This window comes from Apium graveolens, chromosome 8, assembly GCF_009905375.1.
Source record: "Apium graveolens cultivar Ventura chromosome 8, ASM990537v1, whole genome shotgun sequence".
Lineage (NCBI taxonomy): Eukaryota > Viridiplantae > Streptophyta > Magnoliopsida > Apiales > Apiaceae > Apium > Apium graveolens.
The window spans coordinates 169083231-169108036 of record NC_133654.1 but is presented as its reverse complement, the minus strand read 5'-3'; positions in this window follow the sequence as shown (position 1 = coordinate 169108036).

Below are 24806 nucleotides of genomic sequence, written 5' to 3'. Positions count from 1 at the left end.
TTAAGGTTAAGAGTTGAAAACAAGAATGACATACTAACTTTATTACAAACCAATTTAAAAACAATCTGTCTCCAGAATTCTCTTTATTACAAAACTTTATTCTATCTAAATTTCTCATCAAACAACTTTTATTCAAACCAACACTACTACTTATCATGTTACACCTGATCTGGTAACTCAAAGCTCTCTTCTGGGATAGGCATGAACACTCTTGGTATAAGAGGGTCCCGCTGCTTGACCCGCTTCTTGACTATGCGGGTTCTGATGGGTTTCATTCTCTACCTTGACTGAAGAATAATAGGAATAACAATAAAAGGGGATGAACCAAAATTGCTCAATAAGCCTGCAACAATATATATATAGTGTAAAGGTAAAGAATAAATGATCTGGTAATCTGTTCCTATAAAGAATATGAATTACCATTACTGGCGAGTGCCAAACGAACAAGACTGGAAACAAGAACCAACACATGCACAAGAACCAACACATGCACAATAACCTGCTCATCAGTCAGGATACAGTGCAGATCTATACCCAACTGCATAGACCCAACCAATATAAGGAGTACTCAGGCAACTATGGCCTATTAATTAAAGTTCTGGGTAAAACCCAGCCCGTATCATAACCATCCAGTCCAAATCTTAGCATCCGGAACAATCGGAATGCTTTCGATGTATCCCAACATCAGGATATATCATAGTATATGTAACAAGGGTAAAAGTATTGGAATATGGATAGAGGAGTCAATAAATTGGGAGAAATCAAGAATCGAAATGAAATAGAAACAAGAATCATTAATTGTGTAACAGTGTATATGAACAAGAATGATCAAAGTGTAACTGATATGGAAAATGGGGTATAATTCACTATTCAGAATTTAGAATAGGGGAAAAACTTGCCTTGCGCGTACTTAACCTGGTTCAACTCACCGCCTTATGTATCCTGCTTGATCTGCCTTGTTGATACTGGATCAATCATAAAAAGATAGTCATTTAGATAACTTACTACATACGCGTATTTCGAATCGATACCATGTAACCTTAATAATCTACCCATACGTTTCTATCTGACTTGCATATCTAATTATATAATTATATAGCACATATGATTCATAAAATCATATAAGACACATAATTGATTTTGATCTTATAAATATTTTTAGAATTGATACTAGACTTATACCTGTATTAATTATCCCTATCTTGTTTGATTTATAATTATTCGGGATTTATTTGACTCAATTCTACCTATATTAGGGTTTATAAACAATTAACTATCATAAAACAACTCTCTTTCGGAAGAAATTATGAGTTATAATTATTTTTATTGACTTCGTTTCATTTTTCTGAGTCTAGGGGTCTTCGTTTCACTTAAATCGGACTAACGGTTTAATTATTATGAATTAAATAAGATTTAATTAATCAATAATTAATTATAAATAATTAATTATAATTAAATAATCCTTAATTATATTTTTAAATAATTATTTAATAATTATTGTATTTTAAAATAATTAATCCTTAATTATTAGGATTAATTATAATTTATTACAAGTATTTACAAATTATTATTATTTATTCGATTAGATCGATCATCTACAAATAAATAGTCAATACAATTACCTGTCACGTTAATTATCGAATAAGTAATTATTATTCGCATTATTATCTAACTCAATGATTAACTACTCGTATAAATATGAGCTACTCACAACCCTCGTATAATTATCGAACTATTATTATTATTATTATAACTTATACGATTAATTAATTATCTGTATTTAATTATTCGATATGAATAATCATTCTGACACTCTTCGAATAAATAACTATTGCTCGAATAAGAATAATAATAATAATCTGACGTATCATTCGCTTATTCGTATTCTTTAACTAATTATCGAAACCTTAATCACATTATTCAATTATTTTTAATCCTATTTATTAATTAATTACTTAATTATTAAATAAAAAATAAACAATTAAATTATTAAATAATTTGTTAAATAATTAAATAAAGGAAAAAATTCGAATTTTTAAATTAATAAAATAATTCAGAAATTTAATTATAATATTTTTCAGAATTTAAAACTAATTTTTATTAGATTTTTCGAATTTATTAAAACTGATTTTGATTTTATAAAATATAATTAATTAATTAAAAATTCAGAAACAGGAAATAGAAACTGGTTTTGGGTTTTGGGGGATCAAACCCGGGTCGTTTCCCGGGTCGAAACCGGGTCGACTCGGGTCGATGAAGAACAGGTTGGCCGGCTGCCCAGAACTGGGCACCGGCGGCTGTTCCGGCCAAAAAATCCGGCAACCCAATTCTCCTCAGCATTTCACCGTTTCGATCCTTCCTTCCACGATACCCCATCAACAGAACCTCCTATTTCCCGTCGCTGCAATCGTAACCACGCCCAGCTGCTGCTCCATCTTCTCTGGCCAATCGACGGCCCACCGGTGGCGTTTTCCCGGCCAAACGACGATTTACCACAATCGTACACCAAACTTCAATATCAATACACCAAAACGAAGCTCATAACCTGGGAAATCTAACCCCTATCGTCTAACAAACCAACAATCAATCCACATACCACAACAATTAACAGAAAAGTCGTAAAAACCTTGTTATCCGAATTACACTATACGGGTATCATTCGATGCTAATTCCAGTTGTAATCGACTATAAAAATCTTCAGGAAACTATATCAAGTATGAAATTCAAGCAACAATCACAAGAATCAAATTACCTAAATTTGGGCATAAACCCTAATTTTTGGATTGAAAATCAAAACTTCAAAATGAAAAACTGATGTTATAAACAGAAAATAGAAGTCACAAGCTTCAATTTGACTACTTACATGAAGGATTTGGTTAACAGAATCACCTTCAAATCTGAGGTTTAATTCCTTGAGTGTTCTTTACCAACAAATTGATTTCTTAATTTTCTGAATTTTTAATTATAATTAACTAATTAATTAATAATAAAATAGCTATTTATAGTACTGAAAATAATACCCCTAAATAAAATTAAGGGGCTAATTACACAGCTAAAAAAAATATTTGGCCCTAATTTTTATAATTTTTGGGTATTAATTATAAATTTTTAAATATCCAATAAATACAAAATAAATGCTAAAAATTCCCAAAAATTTGAATATTACAAAAATGCAAAGAAAAATAATGTATGATAATATCATGATCATATAAAAATAAAATTGTGATTTTTGTGGGGGTTTTGACTCTCGAAGGGGTCCGGAAAAGTTGTTTTTCGCGAAAAAGGTAAATTTGTAAAACATCTAGGGGTTCAGAATAGCGATATGGTATAGGCCGTTTTTTGAAAAATAGGGCCAATGATTTTATTTGAAATACGGGCTTTTAAAACACTGTTTGAGTTGTACGGGTTTTGATATAAAATATATATAACTTACGATAAAACACTCAATAAATATCTGAATCACATTCTGATCAAAACAGACGACACGTAGCATATAGTAATTAGGGTTTAACGACTCAACACATTTAATCACTTAATAATACACATAATTTATCTTTATTATGATATAATACAAGCATAATTTCTCGGTCGTTACATTCTCCCCCCCCCCTTAACAGGATTCTGTCCTCAGAATCACGCTATGAAAATAACTGAGGATATTTCTCTAACATATCACTCTCGAGCTCCCAGTTTGATTCTTCAACCACTGGGTTTCTCCATAAAACTCTCACTAATGGTACAGACTTATTCCTTAATACCCTCTCTTGCCGATCTAGAATTCTTATTGGATGCTCTACATACGACAAATCTGCCTGAAGTTCTATTGGCTCATATTCTATTACATGCCTTGTATCAGGGTTATACTTCTTAAGCATGGACATGTGGAATACATTATGAATATGCTGCATATGGGGTGGTAAAGCTAATTCGTACGCAACCTTTCCGACTTTCTTCAAAATTTCAAATGGTCCGACATAATGAGGCTTTAGCTTGCCCTTGTTGCCAAATCTTGTCAATCCATTCCATGGTGATACTTTTAGCAGTACATGCTCTCCTTCTTGATAGTCCACATCCTTTCTGACTAGATCTGCATATTTACGCTGTCGATTCTGCTGCTGCTTCGAGTTGCTTTCGGATAAGTTCTACCTTCTCCTTGGTCTGCTGAATTAGTTCCGGACCTAGAATCTTGCACTCTCCAACTTCATCCCAACAGGTAGGTGATCTGCATTTTCTTCCATATAAAGCTTCGTAAGGTGGCATCCGATACTTGCTTGATAGCTGTTATTGTAAGAAAATTCCACTAGCGGTAAGTGCTCGTCCCAATTTCCTTCAAAGTCTATTGCACACACTCATATCATATCTTCAATTTTTTGGATAGTTCTTTCACTTTGCTCGTCCGTGTGTGGATGATAAGCGGTACTCATATTTAACTTGGTTCCTAGACATTCTTGAAATTGTCTCCAATATCTGGAATTGAAACGGGGATCTAGATCAGATACTATAGATACGGGTACTCCATGACGCATTACGATTTCCTTGAGATGTAAGTGCACTAACTTGTCCAGTGAAAACCTTTCGTTGATCGGAAGAAAATGTGCTGACTTCATTAATCTGTCAATTATAACCCAAATTGCATCATGATTTGCTTTCGTCCTTGGAAGTCCCACTACAAAATCCATAGCTAAGTGCTCCCATTTCCATTCTGGAATATCTAGTGTTGTAGTAATCCACTTGGGCGTTGATGTTCAGCTTTGACTCTTTGGCGCGTATAACACTTACTAACCCATTCCATTATTTCTTTCTTCATGTTTGGCCACCAAAAGTTTTCCTTCAGGTCTCTGTACATCTTTGTGCTTCTGGGATGAATCGAATATCTTGAGCTATGAGCGTCTCGTAAAATTTCCGCTTTCAATTCCGGTACATTAGGTATCCAGATTCTGGAAGCAACTCGAAAAATTCCCTTGGCATCCTTCTGGCTAGTAATCTCTTCTCCTGTTAAATTGTCGATTTCCTGATCCATTACTTCTTCTTGACACTTTCTTATCTTCTCCAATAATTCTGGCTGAAAAGTCATATCGTAAATCATTTCAGTAGAGCTTTCTGGAGCACGAACTTCAATCTCCAGTTTATCGAATTCCTTGATTAAGTCTTCTGAAGATGTTAACAGATTCAATCATTCCTTTCGACTTAGCGCATCTGCTACTACATTAGCTTTGCCTGCATGATAATTGAATGAAATGTCTTAATCCTTGATTAACTCTAGCCAGCGTCGCTGTCGCATGTTGAGTTCCTTATGGGTGAAAATATACTTCAAGCTCTTATGGTCCGTATAAATCTCACATCTTTCGCCATATAGATAGTGTCTCCAGAGTTTTAGTGCGAATACGATTGTAGCTAGTTCAAGATCGTGCGTCGGATATTTCTGTTCATGCAGCTTTAGTTGTCTAGAAGCGTATACGATTACATTGCCACGTTGCATTCAAAACACATCCAAGTCCTCGATAAGAAGCGTCGCTGTATATGACAAAATTTCCTTGATCGTCAGGTAAAACAAGTACAGGTGCAGTTATCAATCGATTCTTTAACTCTTGGAAACTTGCTTCACATTTCTCGTTCCATTCAAACTTTTCATTTTTTCGTGTCAACTTCGTCAATGGTGTGGCTATCTTTGCAAAATCCTTAACAAATCTTCTGTAATAACCTGTTAATCCCAAGAAACTTCTGACTTCCTTTGGAGTCTTCGGTCTTTCCCAATTTAAAATAGCTTCAATCTTTGCTAGGTCCACTTGAATTCCTTCAATACTGATGATGTGTCCTAGAAATTGCACTTCCTTCAACCAAAATTCACATTTCGAAAATTTTGCATAGAGCTTGTTCCTTTCGTAAGGTCTCCAATGTCGTTCTTAAGTGCACTGCATGTTCCTCTTCCGTCTTCGAATAAATCAAGATGTCATCAATAAATACAATGATAAACTTATCCAGATACTTCTTGAATACTCGATTCATCAAATCCATAAATGTTGCTGGTGCATTAGTCAGTCCAAATGCCATCACAAGAAATTCGCAGTGTCCATATCTCGTTATGAACGCAGTCTTTAGAATATCTTTTGCCTTGATCTTTAACTGATGATAGCCTGATCGTAAGTCGATTTTTGAAAACCACGCTACTCCTTTCAGTTGATCAAATAAGTCGTCAATGCGAGGCAAAGGATATTTATTCTTGATAGTTAACTTGTTCAGCTCATGATAATCAATACATAGCCGCATGCTACCGTCCTTTTTCACGAACAATACTGGTGCGCCCCATGGGGATACACTCGGCCTTATGATTCCTTTGTCGAGAAGATCCTGCAATTGCTTTGCTAATTTCTTTATTTCAATAGGTGCCATTCAATATGGAGCTCTTAAAATCGGTTCAGTCCCTGGTGCCAAATCAATAGTGAACTCGATTTCTCGATCCGGGGGTAGTCCTGGAAGCTCATCTGGAAAAACATCGGGAAACTCACAAACTACAGGAATATCTTCAATCTTCGGACTTTCTTTTTCTGTGTCTAGTACGTAGTCTAAATAAGCTTGACATCCTTGGCGTAGCAATCGTTTCATCTGCATTATGGTTAAGAATCTCTGCTTCTGTTTTTCACCTTTGAATGTCACCATTGTATTTTCTTTGGTCTGCAATTTCACCTTTTTACTTGCGCAATCAATCTGAGCATTATTACTAGCTAGCCAATCCATTTCTAAAATAACATCAAATTCTCCTAACCTGAAAGGTATCAAGTCAACTGAGAAATGACATCTCCCTATCTCAATATCACAACCTGGACATACTCGATCTACCGTAACCTAATCATCATTTGCTAATTTTATGACTAGCACTTCATCTAACCACTGAACCTCACAATCTATCTTAGAAATAAAACTTTCAGAAATAAAAAATCTCGTAGCTCCTGAATCAGTCAATACTTGAGCATTTACGGAATTCACAGAGAGCGTACCTCGCAACCACATTTGGACTTTGCACAGCTTCCTTCATTGACATGTTGAAAGTCCTTGCCCTGGGCTGATTTTATGATGGTAGTGGTGGCGAAGGTAATGCTAAACCCCTTGGAATGCTAGCGGCCATTGCGACTCCTCTGCAATCCTTGGCAATATGTCCTTTTCTTCCGCACTGGAAATAAGTGACTTCTGCTTTTCCCATCGGACATTCTCCAGAGTAGTGTCCCCTCTGCTTGCACTTGAAACACGTAACATTTGGCTTGTTGCAAATCCCAGTATGCTTTTTACCACATGTTCTGCAATGAGGTATAGGCGGTCGGATAAGTCTTTGCTGATTCGGGGCTGGAAGTCGGTTACCCGTCCTTTGGTTGCCCTGCTCTGGTCTTCTGAAATTCACCTTTCCCCGGGCTTGAAATCTCGGCTTTCTGTTGAAACGGTTCTAGGAATTTCCTGGTCCCTTCTATTTCTGAGCTGCTTCACTCTCACCTTCAATAATTATGGCCTTCTGGACAACAACCGTATAAGTCGTCATCTCAAACACTGCTACCCTACTACGAATCCATGGCTTCAGTCCCTGCTAAAATCTCTTGGCCCGCTTTTCATCCGTATCTACTTGCTCAGGAACAAACCTTGCCAACTCAGTGAACTTAACTTCATAATCCGTGACCGATAAATTATCTTGCTTCAATTCCAGGAATTTAATTTCCATCTGATTCTTCATGTAGCGAGGAAAATATTTCTCCAGGAAAAGATCAGTGAATCTGTCTGAAGTCACCACACCTTCTCCTTCCAAAGCTTTCTTTGATTCCCACCAATAATTGGCTTCGCCTTTCATAAAGTAGCTGGCATAATCCATCTTCTGTTTTTCCTCAACTTTAACCAACGCAAAAGCCTTTTCTATTTCCTTTAGCCAAGCTCTCGCCTTTGTAGGATCTGCGGAACCGGTAAATTCTGGAGGCTTTATCGACTGAAATTATTTGAAGGTAACTAGAAGAGTGGCTTGCTGTAGCATTTGTTGTTGAAACTGTTGCTGTTGTTGCTAAATCTGTTGCTGCATAATCAGCATCTGCTGTTGCATAAGATGAAACATCTGATCCATATGATTGTTATCGTTCTGGCCCTCTTTATTTCCGTTAGATGAGTCAGGTCTCGCTTTTCTTTTGGGTGCCATATTTCTCATAATAAAACAATTGGTTCATTTTATAACAATTTACTAAACAGGTGATGTAGAATAGAAACAGTCTTTATAATATTAAAATAGCATTAAAACGATTGATATGGGAAATAAAAAAATTATCAAATATCTAAAATAAGTAAGTAAAAACAGTGCGATGTTTAAATAAATCATTTTAAAATAATTTTAAAAAATTTTGAGAACATAAAGGGTACAACATGATTGTAAATAAAACAACATTTTTAAAATATGCAACACTAAAATAGTAAAATAAATGTAAATGCTTAAATGACGGGAAAAATAAAATAAAGAAAATGTGAAAAGGTTCATCTTATATATATAAGTAGGACACCAACTGTAGGTGTCAATGCTTGATACAAAAGTCTATACTATGTCAGTCGTCCTGCTACTACTATCAGTCAAAACTGGTAGCTACACACATACAAACTAGTCATACAATACTACGCTGCATCTATCTACGTATAATACACGAGATAAAACATCCCTCTATCTGCTGAGATCAGAATCCTGGTAGTACACGACTCAGCTCCTCCTGTAAAGCCTCTAACACTGCCTTTGTGAGTCTCATCGCCCTGCAATATGCTGCCTCTACACGTATGTCCTGCTGCCTCAAGTCAGTGAGCTCTTGAGAACCAGCCCTTTGAATCTGGCGTAGTCTCTCTCTCAAGATATAGTCTGGTCGGAGTGCTCGAACTGGACCCTCATCCCGTATCTCAAACAACCCAAGAATCTCCCTACACTGATCCTGCCATCTGACCCTCTCCTCTCTCTCTGACTGGTACCGCTGATAAGAAATCGTGCGAGGCTCACGAAGATCTATACATGAACCTCGAGAAGGCAATGGTAATGGATGATCCACAACTACCTCATCCATAAACTCTGGCTGCGGGAATTGGTATACCCCGGCTCAAATTAAGGGAAATAATCAACAAAATCTGGTACCTCTGGTGCAGGGGGTACTGGCAACTGCTCTGGTACGGTTCCATGTGGCAATGATGGAGGTGGTGGTAATGGAGGAAATGCCTGCATCGATACTGGTGCTAGTGCTGGTGTTGCCACTGGGTCTGACTCGGTCTGCTCCGCAGATGACGCCGAAGAAGCCATCTAATATACATAACAATAATAATACAAAAACAATCAAATCATAATCCTAAAACTCATAACTCCTAATTACATAAACAAACAACCCTAACATTCTTACTCCTTTCTTATATGATCTTCCTATCTTATCTTAACTCTAATATTCTTGTTTTCAAGGGTCAAAACCTAAGCTCTGATGCCAACTATAACACCCTCCAAATCCGGGGTATAGATTTGGGGCATTATTAATATAAACTACTCACAAATCTTGCATAAGCGGAATATAAATATAATAATTACCCCGAACTACTACTATTCAGGATCTTTTAAGGTTAAGAGTTAAAAACAAGAACGACACACTAACTTTATTACAAACTAATTTAAAAACAATCTATCTCAAGAACTCTCTTTATTACAAAACTTTATTATATCTACATTTCTCATCAAACAACTTTTATTCAAACCAACACAACTATTTATCTTGTTACACCTGATCTGGTAACTCAAAGCTCTCTTCTGGGATAGGCATGAACAGTCTTGGTATAAGGGGGTCCCGCTGCTTGACTCGCTTCTTGACTATGCGGGTTCTGATGGGTTTCATTCTCTACCTTGACTGAAAAATAATAGGAATAATAATAAAAAGGGATGAGCCAAAATTGCTCAACAAGCCTGCAACAATATATATATAGTGTATAGGTAAAGAATAAATGATCTGGTAATCTGTTCCTGTAAAGAATATGAATTTGCCATTACTGGCGAGTGCCAAACGAACAAGACTGGAAACAAGAACTAACATATGCACTATAACCTGCTGATCAGTCAGGATACAGTGCGGATCTATACCCAACTGCATAGACCCAACCAACATAAGGAGTACTCAGGCAACTATGGCCTATTAATTAAAGGTTTGGGTAAAACCCAGCCCGTATCGTAACCATCCAGTCCAAAGCTTAGCATCCGGAACAATCAGAATGATTTTGATGTATCTCAACATCAGGATATATCATAGTATATGTAGCAAGGGTAAAAATATTGGAATATGGATAGAGAAGTCAATAAATTGGGAGAAATCAAGAATCAAAATGAAATAAAAACAAGAATCATTTATTGTGTAACAGTGTATATGAACAAGAATTATCAAAGTGTAACTGATATGGAAAATGGGGTATAATTCACTATTCTGAATTTAGAATAGGGGAAAAACTTGCATTGCGCGTATTTAACCTGGTTCAACTCACCGCCTTCTGTCTCCTGCTTGATCTGCCTTGTTGATACTAGATCAATCATAAAAAGATAGTCGTTTAGATAACTTACTACATACGCGTATCTCGAATCGATACCACGTAGCCCTAATAATCTACCTATACGTTTCTATCTGACTCGCATATCTAATTATATAATTATATAGCACATAGGATTCATATAATCATGCAAATCACATAGCACATAAGACACGTAATTGATTTTGATCTTATAAATATTTTTAGAATCGATACTAGACTTATACCTCTATTAATTATCCCTATCTGGTTTGATTTATAATTATTCGGGATTTATTTGACTCAATTCTACCTATATTAGGGCCTATAAACAATTAACTATCACAAAACAACTCTCTTTCAGAAGAAATTATGAGTTACAATTATTTTTATTGACTTCGTTTCTTTTTTCTGAGTCTAGAAGTCTTCGTTTCACTCAAATCGGACTCACGGTTTAATTATTATGTATTAAACAAGATTTAATTAATCAATAATTAATTATAATTAATTAATTGCAATTAAATAATCCTTCATTATATTTTTAAATAATTATTTAATAATTATTGTATTTTAAAATAATTAATCCTTAATTATTAGGATTAATTACACTTTATTACAACTATTTACAAATTATTATTTTTTATTCGATTAGATCGATCAATCTACAAATAAATAGTCAATACAATTACCTGTCACGTTAATTATCGAATAAGTAATTATTATTCGCATTATAATATAACTCAATGATTAACTACTCGTATAAATACGAGCTACTCACAACCCTCGTTAATTATCAAACTATTATTATTATTATAATAACTTATACGATTAATTAATTATCTGTATTTAATTATTCGATACGAATAATCATTCTGACACTCTTCGAATAAATAACTATTGCTCGAATAAGAATAATAATAATAATCTGATGTATCATTCGCTTATTCGTATTATTTAACTAATTATCGAAACCTTAATCACATTATTCAATTATTTTTAATCATATTTATTAATTAATTACTTAATTATTAAATAATAAATAAACAATTAAATTATTAAATAATTTGTTAAATAATTAAATAAATAAAAAATCGAATTTCTAAATTAATAAAATAATTTAGAAATTTAATTATAATATTCTTTAAAATTTAAAACTAATTTTTATTAGATTTTTAGAATTTATTAAAACTGATTTTGATTTTATAAAATATAATTAATTAATTAAAAATTCAGAAACAGGAAACAGAAACTGGTTTTGGGTTTTGGGGGATCAAACCCGGGTCGTTTCCCGGGTCGAAACCAGGTCGATGAAGAACAGGCTGGCCGGCTGCCCAGAACCGGGCACCGGCGGCTGTTCCGGCCAAAAAATCCGGCAACCCAATTCTCCTCAGCCTTTCACCATTTCGATCCTTCCTTCCACGATACCCCATCAACAGAACCTCTTATTTCCCGTCGCTGCAACCGTAACCACGCCCAGCCGCTGCTCCATCTTCTCCGGCCAATCGACGGCCCGCCGGTGGCGTTTTCCGGCCAAACGACGATTTACCACAATCGTACACCAAACTTCAATATCAATACACCAAAACGAAGCTCATAACCTGAGAAATCTAACCCCTATCGTCTAACAAACCAACAATCAATCCACATACCACAACAATTAATAGAAAATTCATAAAAACCTTGTTATTCGAATTACACTATACGGGTATCATTCGATGCTAATTCCACTTGTAATCGACTATAAAAATCTTCAGGAAACTATATCAAGTATCAAATTCAAGCAACAATCAGAAGAATGAGAATACCTAAATTCGGGCATAAACCCTAATTTTTGGATTGAAAATCAAAACTTCAAAATGAAAAACTGATGTTATAAACAGAAAATAGAAGTCACAAGCTTCAATTTGACTACTTACATGAAGGATTTGGTTAACAGAATCACCTTCACATCTGAGGTTTAATTCCTTGAGTGTTCTTCACCAGCAAACTGATTTCTTGATTTTATGAATTTTTAATTATAATTAACTAATCAATTAATAATAAAACAGCTATTTATAGTACTGAAAATAATACCCCTAAATAAAATTAAGGGGGCTAATTACACATCTAAAAAAAATATTTGGCCCTAATTTTTATAATATTTGGGTATTAATTATGAATTTTTAAATATCCAATAAATACAAAATAAATGCTAAAAATTCCCAAAAATTTTGAATATTACAAAACTGTAAAGAAAAATAATGTATGATAATTTCATGATCATATAAAAATAAAAATATTATTTTTGTGGGGGTTTTGACTCCCGAAGGGGTCCGGAAAAGTCGTTTTTCGCGAAAAAGGTAAATTTGTAAAACGTCAAGGGTTTAGAATAGCGATATGGTATAGGCCGTTTTTGGAAAAATAGTGCCAATGATTTTTTTTGAAATACGGGCTTTTAAAACACTGTTTGAGCTGTACGGGTTTTGATATAAAATATATATAACTTACGATAAAACACTCAATAAATATCTGAATCACATTCTGATCAAAACAGACGACACGTAGCACATAGCAATTAGGGTTTAATGACTCAACACATTTAATCACTTAATAATACACATAATTTATCTTTATTATGATATAATACAAGCATAATTTCTCGGTCGTTACAGCTGGGATATACTTAAAGAAAATATATCTTTGTTATATCAATTAGCCACAACATGAGTAAAAATTATATTGTATTTGCAAAATTTGTCTAGGTAAATTGATCGAGTAATATAACAATACCGCCCCGTGACATGTGTTGTTCACATTTGAAGCAGCCATTCTTGCGGTGAACTCCATTCCCAGGAGTTCATCATTTTCCTGATCACTTATACTATCTTCTGCAACATCATCAGCTACGTCTTCAACATCCATATCCAAGTTGTCTTCTACTTGCTGAATTTCTTCTTCATGAACTTCTGCATCATGATCAGTGTCAACTGTAATATTCATATGACCAATTTCTTCTACTCCCTCAATTCCACCTGGAAGCTGTTCATTAATATCTACAGAGAAGTAGAAAAAGGTATTAATATTATTATCGTGGTCACCCTCGTTTCCATTATTACCGTTAGACTGCATACCTTCATTACTACTATAATTTTTTTAAAAAAATATTTGTCTAAAAATTTGGAATCCTAGTCATGAGACAAATAAAATGGTATGTAGTATTTAAAGTAGTACCATTTCTTGAAGAACTGTTGACCAGAAGTTTTTCATTTTTTGAACTATCAAAAATGACAGTGTCAAACTTCCCAAATCCTCTATAGGTAAGCAACATGAAATCCTTCCTCTGGAACATTTTGTCATTTACTAGCTCTAGTATATCAGAAATCTTCCCTGTGGATTCAGAGTACTGACAATTGTATATCTTTCCATTCTGCAAGATCAATTGTACTTTTGCAGGAATCAACTTTCCAAAAGAGTTGTGAAATTTTTCTGGTATGGCCTGTCACAAGCATAATAAGTATCGATAAATGACAAAATTACTATTAATAGAGAAAGAGATATAGATCATAGTGTGGGAAAGTAAGTATTGCTTAATTAAAAGCTTACTATTACTCCAGAGTCTATTGCATCGCCAATACCGAATATCATGAATTTGCAACCAATCCCAGTTATTATAACTGCAAATTAATTGTTGGTATCCAAGTTCAGTCATAATGAATAATGAAATTTAAAATTATGTAACCTAAAACAAATGCGTAAAAGCTTTGTATAGATGTGCAATTACCTCTACAAGTTGAATGCGATCGGGAAACGACTCTTGCAGAATTATAATCCACTTCAATTGTATCAGGATTTAGTGCACAGACCATAAATTGCCCGAGACCCTCATGTGTGAAAATCAGAATTGTAGCCGAATACCGTCTAAATTCTTTCAGGAACCATGTAAGGTTAACAAAACTGTTTTCCTCCACTGGATACTTTACATGAATTTCACGACCACTTGGGAGCCGAAGCCAAACATTTTTTGGTATCACACTTGCAAATGTTGCAGCCAACTTCTCCGGTAGTTTCTGTATAAATCAATTAAATTTTAAACACCAATTATTTTGAACCATATTCGCAGCAAACTAAAAATTGCACACAAAGGTAAGATATGAAATTTGTACAACATTAATTAAAAAACATACCACTACTTTTGTGCATAGTTATCTGATTTAAGAATGACGATAAATCCTGGAAGCTTGGTTTGATTAATATCCACCTAATAATTACAGGAGCATAATACTTTTACATACATATTGTAAAAGAACAAATAACTCTATTCTATAAAACTGAATCGATATGATCACATACCATCTTATGTTTTTGCTTCAATCTCTAATTTTTTGCGTAATAATTCCATCATTTGTAACTAGCAATGAATTACAAAATTCCTGCACTGGATCGATGTCATTGTCTTCTTCCATTAACAGACTTTCTCCTCTTTGGCCACCAACAAATTCATGTTCTACCTCCAAATCTATAAAATTGTAAAATAGAAACATCAGTACAATAATTATAACTTTAACCTTCATCAGATTTTGCCACATTGATATGTATCAAACCTTCATCAGAATCTAAATGAATCTGTAGAAACCAATCTCTTCCTATCATCTCTTTTCCTCTAATATGCCTTTTTAAGTAATCAACCTCCAATCCATCTTCCCGAAAAATCCTAGCTGAAATGATATTGCTATCATCCATAGTAAATACAAGTGTATCTCTTTCGCATAAATGAAATATCACTAGCACATATCCAAGGCAGTAAAATATCCATTCGATGAGTTGTATGAAATGAAAGATTTATGCCCTCCAACCCGGAGTTTCTCTATCTTCTGGAGCTATTGACTGTATTTGTACCGCACCAAACTTGGTACAACCTTGGAAAGAAACAATAAATAATTTTATTTTTATGAATTACACATAAACGCACAAACATGTATGAATGCACAAACATATAATTATATATGTTCTTCAACTTGATCACAACGAAAACTACTCACAAATCCTCCACATGCCAGAGTATCTTTAGACACAATTTTCAAGAATGATTTTTCCGCCAACAAGTTTCCTGCCCCACAAAAAAAAATTGATAAATTTCTCCTGTTGTACAATTTCCTTAAATCATAAATAATTTATATGTAGAAATCAAAATATTTAACTTATGACATGACCTCTATCGAGATCTTTAACATAAACTTCATGTTTATAGATGCAAACATTCACGTTGTTCACATTATAAATATCATTATACATTCTATACAAGACAATAAAATCTCCAAGTCCTGTGTCTGATACAAAATCAGCCCATCCTTTCCAAAATTTGCAATGTCCTCCAATCCTCTCCACCTCACATTTCCATTCCTTAGTAGTAAACCTCAGACTGACAGAATTCCCATTTTTCAAGTTTTTATAGAAATTCTCCGTTCCTGGTTTCAGTGTCTGACATATATACAAATAATTGGACAATTATACACCATATACCAACTGATATGAAAGATTGAATTTTAGCTGATATGAAAATAAATCCAAAATCTATCATACCAGATCAATCGCATTTTCTTGCAAGTCTGTGCTTTTTATGCAGATAAGGTAAGATTCACTTTTGTTCAGAACTGCATCGTAAACTAACAGAGCAATAGATTTCTGAAACTCAATGTTTCCATACAGGACAATGAATTTATCTTGTTTCCATTCAGTTTTATTCTTCTTCCACTCATTTGGATGTATTGTCGCGTAGTTTATTTCAATTGCGGCTTCCTTATATATCTTCACATTAAAAACTCCATCCCCATAATAATCAAAGAGAACAAAGTTATATATCTTAATGCCATAGTACTCCATAAAATGAGCAAGACCACATATTTTACCGACTTCTGAATCATATCGAGCATGCCATATATGTGTTTTACAGTATATCTTCAAGTGATCTGGAATTCTTCTACCATAAAAACCTTTAAAATTTGGTGGCACTCTCTGATGAATTACCATTAAATCAAATACATTTAAAAATTATAAAGAGATTAAAACTATATAAATGAACGTTGTAAAATCTATACTTACAATTTGGCCGAAATCAGAAACTTCTACATTTGCTGCCAGAAAGCTACATATACTATCTTCATTGTATGTACAGTTAGTATTATGTTAATGTACCTAAATAAAGACAGTATATTGACTAAAGGTTAAATTCTTACCTAAATTTCCTACATTCTTTGTTCTAGAATCTGATGCTCTCTTCATCTGTAATTATATAATAAATTTATTCCAATAAATATAAATCATTAAATTTACTTAAAACCAAGATGGATGAGATACAGAGCACAAATTTCACAAGAACACTATATGCATAAGATACAAAAATATTATATTACATGAATAGGAACAAAACATGTTCTTAAATTCTATAGAGCATTAATAGATTAAGTTAAGATATATATACATAAAACTCTATGAATCAGGCACTATAAACTGTATATCAACAACTGATTCATAACTCCATTCCATATATACAGATATATATATACTGTATGTAAGCAATATAACTATAAAATAAAAATTGATTAATACTTCCATTGTAGACAATGAGTTGATTGAACCGAGAATGCTATTGTCTTCTTTGTGAAAGGAAGTTAGACTTCTTGCTTAATCGAAGTTGAGAATCCCAAAGTAACGGCAATTTACTTTATCTGGGTTTTTTTAAGAAAGGTATGTTGTTTTTTTTGGGTTTTTAAAATCTCAAAGTCAACGTTTGATAGGGATAAATAAATCCTGATTACATAATTAAATATTATAGTTTGGGCTTCAAGTCCCAATAAGAAGATGTATAACATTCAGACCAGAAAGGTTAACATGTTGATCAGGCCTGATGGACCAGATCAGGCCTGATGGAACAAAGAAGGCCCAAAAACCCTGATTATTTTTTAATTTCATAATTAATAAATAAGGGAGAAAAATAGCTATTAAGATAAGTCCTAGTGAGGATATAAATCCTTGTAGATTGGCCTCCAAGGAACCTCATGGGATAAGGAATCAGCTTCCTACTCCCTAGGACTCCTAAGTCTATCCTAATTCAGAGACTTGACCACCAAGTCTCCTATACCAAGTCCAATTCAAGGACTCCCACATCTATATAAGGGATCTCACCCCACAAATCAGAACTACATTTTGTGGCTTGATTCTCTAATTCACAGAGATACGTAGGCATCTCGTAAAGGCAGAGTTATGCTACGAAACACGAGATCAGCCATTAAAGGCCTTGAGCTCCTGTACCTTAGTAATAAATACAGCAATTATATATTAGTTTTTTATCCATAACATTTAGCACCGTCTGTGGGAAAGCACAACAACAACCATGGTGAGAACACGGAGAACAATTAGAGCTCTGGAAGAAGGAACACCATCGGGGATAACTCAGGCGATTTCATCAACCGTGGAGATACCTCCCCACTCAACTTATGCATCTAATCAAGCGGAAGCCCAGATAGGGGCAACTCAACCTCAGCCACAAGGGACGGCTCCCCCGACTATTCAAGGTACGAATCCTCAAGTTCAACAAGTACATATACCTGTGAATTCTCGACCCGTTGGGTATGAATATTCAACTAGTTGTTACTACTAACCCCCTTTATGGGATGCCACTTTACCCCGAGGTTGGAGGAAGTGGATATGCTGGGCGAAGTGAAGCACGAGGGCAATCGCCCCCTATATACGAGGGTTGGCTCCTATCCCCGAGGATCGGGAATTTTCGGGTCCTTACACCGAGAGAGACTCTGAATCTTCGGATGATGAAGTGGCCCCAAGAAGGAGGCGTCCTGGCAAAGAGCCGATGGCCGATGGAAGGCAACGCCCTCAAAGCACCCAAGGGGCAAATCCCCAAGAAGTGCAGGAAAGGATCAGGGCTCATGAGGCCGAGATCCAAAGGCTGATGCGTGACTTGGAGGCTCACCAGGCCACCAGACCCCAGATACCTCCTAGGGGGAGAAATCCTCCTCCTATCATAGACCTGGATGGTCCGGTACGGAGAAGGGCTGTTGTCCCAAGAACTGATCCAAGCAATCTCCTTCCCCTTGGAGATCCTGATGATCCAACTCCGCCCTTCACTGAAGAGATAATGAATGTCCATATCTCAAGGAAATTCAAGATGCCCACTATCAAAGCCTATGATGGCACGGAAGACCCCGCTAATCATGATTAGGACATTCTCTAATGCACTGCTGCTGCAACCCGTGAATGATGCTATAAAGTGTCGGGCCTTCCCTCAAACCCTGTCGGGTATAGCTCAAAGATGGTACAGTCGCTTGCCCCCAAACTCTATTGGATCGTTCAGAGAGTTAAGTAAGGCTTTTATTAAGCAGTTCATCAGTGGGAGAGTCCATGAGAAAAGTTCAGCATCTCTTATGAGTATTGTGCAGGGAGCTAAGGAATCATTGAGAGATTACCTGAATCGTTTCACAAAGGAGGCTTTAAAAGTCCCGGACCTCGATGATAAGGTAGCGATGATAGCACTGCAACAAGGAACTAGGGATGAGTTTTTCAAGATGTTCTTGGCCAAACGTCCCCCTGAAAGCATGTTGTAGCTCCAAGAGAGGGCAGGGAAGTATATCAAGGTTGAAGAAAGTATGAGGAAGACCATAGTAAGTAATGAGCCAACCGGAAACAAGAATGCAGAAAACTGATTTAGAATATATTGCTAAGGACAAGTATCCTAGAACCGAACAAAATTCTGATTCAACCCCCAAGAAGGGAGGACCTGGGCCAAAGTTCACTGAATATGCTAAGTTGAATGCTCCTAGAAGCCAGATTTTGATGGAGATTGAGAAAGATAGAGATATTCGCTGGCCTAAGCCCTTGAAGGCTGATCCCGCAAAACTAGATAAGAGCAAGTATTGCATATTTCACAAAGATGTTGGCCATGACACTGATGAGTGTAGGAAATTGAAAGACAAAATTGAGTTTTTGATTCGAAAAGGAAGATTGAATAAGTATACTGGAGAAGGAGGGGACAGGAATAATAATGGAAGGAAGAACTTTGAAGATCGTAGGAGGGACCAAGACGATCAGGGACGGAATCCCCAACCTAGAGGGCCGGTTATAAATGCAATTTTTGGAGGGTCGCGACCTCGAGGGCCTGTGATAAACACAATCTTTGAGGATCCAACTGCTGCTGGATTGTCCAAAAATTCCAGAAAGGCATATACCAGAGAGGTTATGCATATTGTTGGAGAAGCCCTGAAGAGGGCCAGGACAGAAGTAACATTGGCTTTTGATGATTCTGACCTAGAGGGTGTAAAGTTTCCTCATGACGACCATCTGGTCATAACACCGATAATAGGAAATAGCCCGGTTAAGAGGGTTCTTGTGGATAATGGTGCTTCTGTGGATATCTTGCTCCACGACACCTTTCTAAGGATGGGGTATAACGACTCCCAGTTGACACCAACCGACATGCCGATATATGGATTTGCTGGAGTAGAATTTCCTGTAGAAGGGATAATCAAGTTGCCAACCACCATAGGTACGGAACCAAGGCAAGCAACGCAGATGTTGGATTTTGTGGTAGTAAAGGCTAGTTCAACCTATAATGCTATCATGGGAAGAACAGGGATACATGCCTTCAAGGCAGTCCCTTCTTCCTACCATTCAGTCATGAAGTTTCCCACCTGGAACGGGATTGGAGAAGTGAGAGGGGATCAAAAAATGGCTAGAAGCTGTTATGTGGCCTCTTTGAGGGCAGATGGAGTCGGGGGGCAGGTTCTTCCTATTGAAGATATGGATGTCCGAGAAAATGACGAGAAGAGAGGAAAGCCAGGCAGAAGACTTGGTTTCGGTTCCTTTAGACCCCGAGAATCCTGAGAAGATGACTTTCATTGGAAGCCACATTAGAGGAGCCCCTTAGAGGGAAGTTGGTAAAATTTTTGCAATAAAATAGTGATGTGTTTGCGTGGTCAGCAGCTGATATGCCGGGCATAGACCCGGAGCTGATTACTCACAAGTTAAACATGGATCCAAGCTGGAAGACAGTGAAACAAAAGAAAAGAAATTTTGCCCCAGAAAGACAAGAGGCTATAAAACAGGAAGTAGAAAAGCTCTTAGAGGCTGGTTTCATTGAGGAGATTCAATTTCCGGAGTGGTTAGCAAACCCTGTAATGGTGAAGAAGGCTAATGGAAAGTGGAGGATGTGTATAGACTTCACTGATCTGAATGATGTATGCCCTAAAGACTATTTTCCGTTGCCAAGGATTGATACTTTGATTGATGCCACTGCTGGGCATGAGATACTGAGTTTCATGGATGGATTTAGCGGATACAACCAGATCAAAATGCATAAGGATGACATTCCAAAGGTATCATTCATCACTGACTTTGGTGTTTATTGTTATCTTGTTATGGCATTTGGTCTTAAGAATGCAGGAGCCACCTATCAAAGGTTGGTAAATAAAATTTTTAAGGACCTTATTGGTAAGACTATGGAATTCTATGTTGATGACATGTTAGTAAAGAGCCTAACAAAGACCGATCATATAACCCATTTGAGGGAAGCTTTTGAGGTTCTGAGGTACCATAAGATGATGTTAAACCCTTCAAAATGTGCTTTCGGAGTAGGATCTGGAAACTTTTTGGGATTGATGGTCTCCAAGAGGGGGATAGAGGCTAACCCCGACAAAATAAAGGCAATCCTAGACATGGAACCACCAAAAACCGTCAAGGATGTTCAGAAGCTCACAGGAAAGGTTGCTGCGCTAGGACGATTCATCTCCAAGTCAGGAGACAAGTGCCTGTCATTCTTCAAGTCACTAAAGAACATCAAGGACTTTGTATGGAATGAGGAAAACCAGAAGGCATTCGAAGAGTTAAAGAAATATATGGCTCAGGCCCCGTTGTTGGCCAAACCATCTTTGAATGAAGTTTCATTCTTGTACTTGGTTGTTTCAGAGAGCGCCTTGAGCGCGGTGTTGGTTGAGGAGGAGCTGAAAGTCCTAGAAACCCGTATATTATGTAAGCAAAATTCTGCATGGTGCTGAATTGAATTATTCAACTATTGAGAAATTTGCTCTAGCCTTGGTAATGGCTTCGAGAAAACTGCGTCCTTATTTTCAGGCTCATCAGATTGAGGTGCTAACAAATCAGCCACTGAGAAATATCATTCACAGTCCCAAGGCAAGTGGGAGATTGATTAAGTGGGCAATAGAGCTGGGAGAGTTCGATCTCAAGTATAAGCCACGAACAGCAATAAAAGCCCAGGCGCTAGCTGACTTCGTGGTGGAAATGTACCATACCCAACCAAGAAGTCGGGGGGCAGGAAGATACCGTACCGCAAGATAAGGGAGTCGATAATGGGGACAGAGAGAAGGATGATAAGGAGAAAGAGTATTGGGTTCTCTATTTTGATGGAGCATCAAAAACAAACTCCAGTGGAGCAGGATTGGTATTGCAAAGCCCTGATGGGTTCTTAATTGAGTATGCTATGAAGCTAGACTTCCCAACCACAAACAATGAGGCAAAATATGAAGCCCTGATAGCTGGCCTTGGCCTAGCTGGGACACTTAGAGTCAAAAACCTAAAGGTCCGTGGAGACTCAAAACTGATCATATCCCAGGTAAAGGGGGAATTTGAGGCAAGGGATGATACGATGGCTAAGTATGTCCGCCTAGTAACGGCTGTGATGACCCAATTTAATGAATGCCATGTTGAACATATTCTGTAACACCCCCAAATCCGGGGTCGGGGATTCGGGTTGTCACGAGTTCCATTTCCCTTATCAATACTTAATCTTAACAGTCAACCAACTACTGCGTACTGTGACCCCACAATATACACACACACAGCACAAGTTATAGTCTCAGAGATGAATAAATTATTCCACAATTATAAGTCATTACACCTCAAAAGGGTTTCTGAATAAATTTACATATTCCTTGCCATTATTACAATTCATAAATATACATAAGTCTGGTACATCAAAAGTTGAAAGCCTAGCCTATTGGTAGATCCTACCTCAGCTACAATGGCATCAACGCCTACAGGAAACTGCGGAACGTTTCCTATTCGCTCGCGAATTGGGAGCTCGATCCTGTTCATCTTGTCTATCTATTGTTGTGTGATGAAAGAAGAAAGCAAGGGTAAGCAACAAGCCCACCAAAATAATATGTAGAATAATTAACAATATATGAGCATTCTCATAGTACTCATGAAAGTCTTGGTCAAAAGAAATGAACCAAGTTTGATCTCTCATGCGATTAAATCGCAAAATATTCAGTATATATACATATATATTTTTCACAATCTTTGAAATCCTCTGACCTGTATAATATACACAGAGTTCCAGTTTATAACTGTATAAAAATATCGTTGCAAGGTGATCTCATATATCTAACCTTGTCTCAACGTTTTTCTTAAAATTTTTATCATGCATAAGATAATCAATAATCAGATATAAGTTGAAAAGATGAAGTTACAAGATACCCCAATATACTTATATCTTTCCCAAATACTACTTGAACTACCACCGTTCAAGTTATAATCAGTTTCAAAAGTTCATCACATAGATGAGACTACAAGATAAGATTTGGATAGATTCAATCCTTGAAATATCATTATAAATAATGAAGTTACGAGATACTTCATTAAGTCCCGATATATATATACACCTATATATATACACATTTCACACACTCCTTGAAAACCTCTGTTATGAAAATTATAAACAGAGTTGTAATATCCAATGAATTTGGAAAGGAGAAAACCTTGGCATAAACCTGATATCTTGCTGATCAGGCAAAGATACCAATAAGTAACATTTTCTACTAGTAGATGGATGAATTCCCCACTGGTCATCACCTTGGCCGCAATAGGACCTTATGCTGGACTGCCACTCAGCCACTTACGCATTTGATGGACTCCCACTGAGCCACTTACACTTTCATGGACGCCCACTGAGCCCATGTTGCTTATGCCGACTCAATAGATGGACTTACTTCCCGAACGTTGGGTAAGTAATCAATTCATTTATCAAAACAGCAATCTCGTTGCGAATGTAAAATACACCACCGAGCCGGATCCCTCAAGTTTTAAGCGAGTATTTAAATCCCCTTCTAAAGGAAGATCTTAACTATATAAATGAGTTTTGGGATCCGCGCTAACTTTTAAAATCATTTTGAAGACTCGAAAACATTTTTAAGAATGTTTGGAGTAATGCTGATTTAATGAAATAAATCAGTCCCGATATATTAGAAAATATCTGAATATTATTATTTAAATAATATTCCCATAAAGAATAATCTTTATAAAAATAATTGAAGTAGAAGTTGTAAAACTTATACTTGAAATGAATATTAAATAACCAAAGATATACTTATAAGAAAGTAATATCTTTATTTGAGTAATCAAAAGTGAGTTTGATTATCGACACATTATTCTTTAATAAAATAAATAATATTAATTAGTAAATAATCAGAGTCATAAGTCCTCGAATGAATATTCAAAATAATATTCATTAATAAAATAAACGGAGTCATAAGCCTTCGAATGAATATTCAAAATAATATTCATTAAATAGAATAAACAGAGTCATAAGTCCTCGAATGAATATTCAAAGTAATATTCATTAAATAAAATAAACCGAGTTATAAGTCCTCGAATGAATATTCAAAGTAATATTCATTAATAAAATAAACGGAGTCATAAGCGTACGAATGAATATTCAAAATAATATTCATTAAATACATAAGTGGAGTCATAAGTCCTCGAATGAATATTCAGAATAATATTCATTAAATAAATAAAGCTATCGAATAAACCTTATTCGATTAATAGTTTTGAACTATATCAATATATATATATATATATAAATATATATATATATATAATATACTCGGGAACATCGACTCCTAGTTTTAGAAAATGTTCACCTTTGGGTCCCCTATACTAAGGGTATACGCAACTACTACTTATCTCTAGCATAGATATTATGCAACTATAAGCATTTAAATCAACAGATAGATAACCAGATTATGAAACAGACATGCATATATATACCATCTCAGCATGCTTCAATATATCGCAAAATTTGCTAATTAACCAACATGCATCTATCACAAGATAATGCATATACATATATATCACCACAACAGTATAACAGGTAGAAAACTTGCCTGAGTGGTCCCGGATAGACTTAAGCTTAGAGTGGGTCCGATAACCTATGAATAACAACATAAGTCATAATTAAACCCCGGTCGCTTAAGAAACTAGACTTTAACCAA